Source organism: Macadamia integrifolia, chromosome 14, assembly GCF_013358625.1.
Source record: "Macadamia integrifolia cultivar HAES 741 chromosome 14, SCU_Mint_v3, whole genome shotgun sequence".
NCBI classification, from domain to species: domain Eukaryota; kingdom Viridiplantae; phylum Streptophyta; class Magnoliopsida; order Proteales; family Proteaceae; genus Macadamia; species Macadamia integrifolia.
The window spans coordinates 19,423,124-19,430,800 of record NC_056570.1 but is presented as its reverse complement, the minus strand read 5'-3'; positions in this window follow the sequence as shown (position 1 = coordinate 19,430,800).

Here is a 7,677-nt window from a genome sequence, read left to right as displayed (position 1 = left end):
TTTTTTTTGAAATCTTCAAAGCTTCAACTCTACGCCTACACAAAATCTGTTTTCAAAAGTTTTCCCCTCTTCGGTTCTTAAATCTTAATCCAATCAAACAGCAGTCACGGACTCTCAAAAGTCTCAAATTCAGCTTCCCACTGCCTTTCTGAACGCCTTTTTCAGCTGGTTTAATGGGTTTCGGGTCAGTATATCCTATTCAATTCAATAAATGTATATATATATAAAAAAGAGTATTTTTCTCGTTAATAATTTATTCTAAGAAATCATTCCAAACGCAGTCGCCGTAGTTTTTCGCTCGTGATCTTAGACCATCTCTGTGAAAAATTATTTATGTTACGCATATTTGTCATCTCATCTTTTTAATATTAACATTTCATTAGTCCTGATCATAGTATAAGATATATAAATCCATCTTAGGATCATATAAGAATACCCTCGATTTCATTATAAAAATCAAAATTTTATATTATTTTTTTTTTCATATTGACCCAATCAAATTGATTAACTCTAATCTAAATCGATTCCTTATACTTTGAAAACATTAGGAATGATTAGTAGACGTTTTGAATGAATTACGTCTCATTCCCCCGTAAGTAATTCGTTTAAATCCTTAAATTCACATGTAATTTCAACAAATTATAGGAGAAGGGATGTAATTTTTTCTTAAATTTAATATAAATTTTTAGAATACATTATCACATTGAATGCATTCGAAGAATTTATACCAAAGGCAGCACATGACCCATTAAACGCCTTTGAATGGTTTTGTGAGACTTATTAATGCTATAGTAGACTTCGGAGAAAACATAACAATTGAAGTATTGAACGGTGACCGGTGAAACACCAATAATTTGACCACCAACTCTAGGTATCCCTCAAGAGTCAAGACCATGGCCACGAATATTCCTTCCTTTTTCTTTTCCTTGTCTTTTTTGAATTCTTTTTATTATTGTAGAAATAAGGTCTGCCGCCTGTGGCCTGTGGGTGCGAACCCTCAACTTGTGCACTTTAATTGAGTGCACGTGGCAGGGAAGTATTGGAGTAATAACACCAAAGGCTTACGTTAGCAGATCTGTCTGACCTGACCAGGCCTCATTGGCAAGTGGCAACTCAAAGTCTATTGGACGAGAGGAAGAAGCTTCCACAGTTTTAATTTTACAATCTCAATAAAATATTTTTAAATTATTCTATTTTTGTCGTATATATTGTCTGATTCTGGCATACTCTATCTCCATTTCCTTCCGTTGGATTGGAATCGACCTTCACAGACATTTTCATTTTGGGTGATCTGCTGTTAATTAATTCCAATCGGAGGGTAAAAGAAGGTCAATCACATGATATGAGTGGGGTCATCTACCAAGTGAGGAAAGATATAAAAGGAAAGGCTTGAAACTAAGAAGTTCCAAGAAAAGATAATATCGTTATCTTCTTACTATAGTACCCGAACATTACCAAAAAAAAAATATATATATTTCTTCTATGATTGGAAAACCCGTTTGAGGTATCCATTGCTCGACAAGATTTTCTATATCTGAACCAATGGTATTGCTCTAATTATCAAGTCATTGGCGGCATTGCGACCGCGTGATCTCCTGCTTTATCTATAGATCGATTATATGGATAGGGATGGGACCCATCTATATAAATAAGTGATTGGATGAGATCTATATAGATTATATAGACTATATAGACTCCACTCTTGTGACCTTGTCATTTATTTCGGATTTTTGTGTTCTTCTCATTTTTTTTTGACACAATTGTGCATGGAGGGTGTTCATGTATCTATAATTCATTGGAAGAGTGTCCAAACACTTAGTCTTTACATCAAGCTACTCAATTTCAATATAGACCTACAATTTTAGATCTCCATGTAGAACCCTAACAAAATCTTCTATCATCAAGATATTTGACAGTTAAATCGAGAAAAAAAAAAAGGGTTTTCATGCTTAACACATGCGCTTTGATGAATTCTACCTTTGATATCCATTTGGATCTTCTAATTGAGTCACTAGGATCGACATATAACTTTTTTTGCACGAACAAAAATTAGTACTCCGTATGGTCCCTCGCTGAACGATTGCACTTGTATTCAAGGAGACAAAAACAATGAAATTTTCATTTTTTTTTTTTTTTTGGGTGGGTTGAAACTTGGTCTTTAGAATTTAGAAGTTTGGTGAGGTTTGGACCAATGTAAACTAGCCATGTCATGCTTGTCCTATTTACCAATCACTAAAGAGTCATGGTTCTAGTGTCTTGTACGCTATTGCATTGAATTTAGTATGGACCAGGTATGGATTAGGAGAAGCTGCCATGTGTTATTAAGAATGAGGACTTAAAGAACTTTTTCTAGACGGTAATTGTGTTATGTATACTCTATTTGGTCCGACCGGTCTAATCAAATTCAGAGAATCCTTTGACACCCAGTCTAAACTACATATTAGCTGGCTAGATTTCCAACATTTTTATCTTGTTTTAACTTTTAAGGCTAGTGTTAAAGAGTCATTTTAGTAAATTTAAGTAATTTTTAATGAATAAATTATTAGTTTTAATTTTTTTATTATAATAATAATTCAGTCTAATTAAATGGGATTAGCTACATGGATTCTAACTCTCTAATATGTTCAATTTGAGATTATATTAGAAGAATACCTAAATTATGTATATCTTTTCTTATCGATTTTTTGCTGCTATAGTCCGAATGCTTGATCAAATGTTAAAATTTCCTGATAATAGAAAGATTCATGGGCTATCTTGAATCATAATCTAGAGAAGAATCCAATGACGAACAAGTTTAAAATTGCCCCTATCTCTTTTGACTCTTTCGATTTCAAACCATGTTTGATATAGTCATTTATTTTTTATTTTTTATTTTTTTAATTTCATACTTTCTAATTTTTTCGGAAAACTAAAGTAAAAAATGATTCTATTATCCATTGTTACTTATTATATTCATTTATTATTTTATTTTATTTTTTTAATATTTTGACATTAAAAGTCAAGCCTTGGACCCTCGAGAATACAAGGGAAATTGTCAGTGGTTTTGCAAAAGCTGTTGTTTCAAGATAATCGTTCAAAGGAAACTTTTCTTAAAAAAATTTAAAAAATAATAATTTTCTTTAAAATTCAACCATTAATACAAAATTTCAATTCAACATCTGTAGATAAGAGAAATAACCAAAATGCTAGACATTTAAGACCTTTAAAAACGCGTGGAAGTAGAGACTAGAGACAATGATGGTGTCAGCTAGACTTCCATATAATGGGTTTTTCACTTTCAAATTTTAAATGTCTAACCGGTTAAACCAAGTAGACGAATAACTGGGTCGACCTTGAACCCGGTTTTAATAGTTAGGTCGATTACCAATTCTAGTCAGTATAGAGATGATTTTGATCTTCATGGTTCTTCTTCCCCTGCAACGACAGTGACTAAAGCCAAAAAGCAATGGCGTGAACTGGAGAAGCTCCTCCTTCTGGAATTGGAAGGCGATGGCTTACGTGGTAATGGAGACTGACACACGCTTTCACAGAAAAGGTCCAATATCTGACACGTGATACGTCATGGTTTGAGTATGACATGTGCAGTCATTAGGATGCCACGTAGAGAAGGGCATGAAGTGTGGAGATCCCACGGTCAGTTGCTTCTTATATCCACCAACTCTCGTCATAACTCTCTCCCGTCCCCGACTTTCCAAAGAAGATGAAACTTGAATGAATGACCCGTTAGGTTCGCTGGGTCCAAATTAGGAGTTCCGATCAGAGCATGCACGTCGAGGGTAAGTATTCTTCATTGCAAAAACATTATCTGCAGTGAGTGCGATGATGTGATAAGCATCGGATAATCGAGAGGACCTCAGAACATATATTTGAATGTTCTCAGTCATTTGATGCTCATTGCATCGTCGCACTTATTGCAGAGAATAATCGCTCCCCTTCATTTGTACTTTACCAGGAAAAAAAATATACTGGATATGTACCATCATGAGAGAATGGATCTTTTACATACACCTTCATCTCACTTTGACGTGCGCACGATTCAAAAGCATCCTAGGAGATTCTCACACATGCATGACAAGGGAAAGTTCATCTCCAAAGGATTTGTACCCTTTTATATATATATATATATATATATATAAATATATATATATATATATATGTCAAAATTTTCTTTTCCTCCCGAATTAATATGGGACTAAACATTATGAGATGTCTTAGATCATTACGATCCTATAAATGTTAAAGTCAAAATAAAAAAAAACTTTTGAGGGGGAAAATCAAAATAAAAAGACATCTTGAAAAGACCATTTTGACCATAGTTTGAAACTTAAATTCCAATAGTCTACGAAGGTTTCATCCACCCAAAACGACGACAAATCTTGTGGAAATCAACCTACTTATTTGTTAAATTGATAAAACCGAATTTCAACTGAATACTGAACTTGAGTAATGGAATCGAATATTTATTATAATCAAATCGAACAAAAGTGATTTTTATGTTCGAGTGCAAGATTCAGAACCAAATTTATGTTAGGGTTCGATTTTGAATCACCCTTGTAATCCCTTCAACCAATCTGGATAATCGAAATTATGTAATAATTATTCTCCACATACGAGCAGCTGATCCAAACACCCATATTAGTCAAAAATAAAAGTACTAAGGCAACCAATGCTTTTGTCAAAGGTAAGCCCCTCAAGCAACAAATTAAAAATGACTCTCAAATCCACACCAACCAATATTTCTCCCTGCCTTTAGCTTACATCATCAACCATCTTTACTTGAATTATTGGTCTTTTTAAAACATACTCTATTGAAACTACAAAAGCTTACGCCATCAGCCTCAAAGGATCTTTTGTTCCTTTTTTGTTTTATTATTTTTATGTTGATATAGTCTTCTCTCATGCCTGATTAAGAAAAAATTTCAATGATTATTATTATGTGAGAAAAGTGATTTCCTTGAACTTTGATTGGAGGTGTTGGTGGGGCTTTGCGTGGAAGTTTTTCCACCTCTAGACATAGTAAATGCTACATCAATCAATTCATATTTAAAAAAAGGTGAATTGGGAAATTAATGGTTTGATGATAAGGATTGGTGACATTAAGTATAGATTAATCTAGATTAAATTTTTGTGCAATTTAGTCCTGGTGACGTTAATTGATTTATTTTTTTCCAAAGATGACGTTGGAATACTCATCAATTTGTCATTAACACTAACAAAGCTAATTAATGATGATCACCATGTGAAGGACCAATGATTCAATAATTTATAAAGATAAAGAAATTGTAGGAAAAAATTATAAAATTGCCCATCTGTGTGTACATACTTGATCTATAAGCTTTGTTAAAGTCAGTATTCCTTGAAGTAAGCCTTGATAATCAATTCGTATTAAGAAATCCCATTACGCCTTTGAGAAAGTAATAATACTTTTCATTGAACATGAGATTCTATTTTAAATTTTCTATCGGAAACAAAAAAAAAAAAAAAATTCTATTAAATCATTCAATGGAGACAACACAAAAGAAAATTAATTAAAGGGAAAAAAAATCCCCGTAATATCGGAATACCAGAGATTCCTTGCCCTTTCACATAATTAGACTTGGGGCCGACACTGAACTGTTGCTAATATTGGTGCCTCTTCTTCCGGTGCTTCTTTAACATAGAGAAAAGCATATTGTTTGGGTTTTACTATTCTTTAAAACTCTCTCCTCTTTATCATGGGATAGGTCAATGAAGTGTGAACTAACATGGTTCAAATGAAGAGAATAACACATTGGGAACTACTTTAAGGTTACCTGTTACTAGTGGTGTCAGACGTTTGGGCCTCCCCACTTTGGATCTTACACCATGATCGGCCTATTTAAATAATCGAATCGGACCTCATATGCTAGTTATTGTTGGGTAATTGTATTACAATTCTTACAAAATATAAATTACAATACAAAGCTTTTGCAGTAGAAACTATGCTGTTGTAGTGTTGATCCTTAGCTGAAATGAAATGAGAAAAAACTTGAAATAGATGTTGAATCACCACCACAACAACAGAAGAAACTTCAACCAGAATTGAGGTTGAGTCACACTTGTAGTGCTACCTTTAAGACAATTAATACCTTCTACTGCCAAGAGGTGTTCTGCATCTTCTACCTCCAAGATAAAACAACCTTCCACTAGAAGATGAGACAGTTCTTCTAGTCCCTTATAGGAGCAAAAAGCTACAGCACAACAACCCCCCTCTAACCTTACACAAGACTTAAAAAAAAAAAAAAATGGAAGGAAGAGAAAGACTTGTATGGTTACAACAAATAGAAATGGATGAAATGTCAATGCATGAATGTGTATCTCTGCAAGGTATTTGGTTGGGTTTATATAGACCCAAAACCAATCCTAGAGTAATCTCCAACTAATGGCAAATTAATTGAAGAATAATGTCATATGGATATGAATTGGGAATTAATTCAATAAATTGAATTAATCCCAATCAATTCTCTTTGCCCATCTCTCCACTCTTGATAATGGACATGAATGAAATTTAGGATTCTCATAAGGTGTTATTGACCATTTTCTAGCCCACCTCCTCACTCATGGTAGTGACCATGAATGGACTTTAGGGCACCCATATAATGACATTGAACATTTACCTCCATTTGGTAATAACCTATGACATGAATTAAGAATTAATTTTATAAATAAAATTAATCCCAATCAATTATCTTTGCCCACCTCTCCTGTAATACCCTACTTCTTAAACCCGGTCTGATTACAAGGTTGACCCGGTTTAACCATGCATGACCCGAATCGGAGAGGGTTAAGGCGGGTTCCTTATAGACCATGATGGCAAGGGTGACTTTGAACATCGGCTGGCCAGACAAGTCCGAGTCAGTGCCAGAGGAGACGGGTGTACCCAAGCCGTGTACATGCACATATCATAAGGCCATATACGGATAAAGCAGGTACGTAAACGTATTTTAAAGCGCATACGTATATTATATCTTATGCTGAGAGTGAGATTTGTGCCGAGAGTCGAATTCCATCAAAATCCCACTTGGTGATCAATTTTCGGCCCTCAGGTGAGCGGTCACAGGTGGGCACATCCGCCCACCTGAGTGACCCACCCATATGTCACTAATGATTTTAAGAAAGTATAAATAGCAGGATTTGTGTTTTTTTCAATATCTCATTTATTACACTGAATGGTTGGTGGGAGGATTTAAGAGGAGAGAGAAACGAAGAGAGAAAAGAGAACGAAGAAGAAAGGGGAAGGAAGAGGAAGAAGAAATGGTTTTCAGCGGCGCCAATGTTTGATCTTCCCATTCCGACGTCAGAAGAGTGATCTTCAACATGAGATCTACGTTTAGAGGTGAGCAAAGGCTAGGTTCCTTAAACTTTCACCATACCCAAGTAAAATCCTTGATTTGGGTAGTGTTTCTTGAGGTTTTATAAATCCCCCTTGAGATAATGAATCTAAGGTTTAATAGATGGTTTGTGTTGATTTTGAAGGATTTGAGGAAGTGTTTTCACGATTGGAGGAGAATTGGTGATTTGAAGTGATTTTGCAGTTTTTGAAGGAGTTCTTGAGTAAAGAAGGTAAGATGGCTTTCCATTCCTTAAATCTAACCTAGATCTAGGTTAGAACCATTTTATGAGACTTTGAATGTGTGGAGAATGGGTTTAGAAAAACCC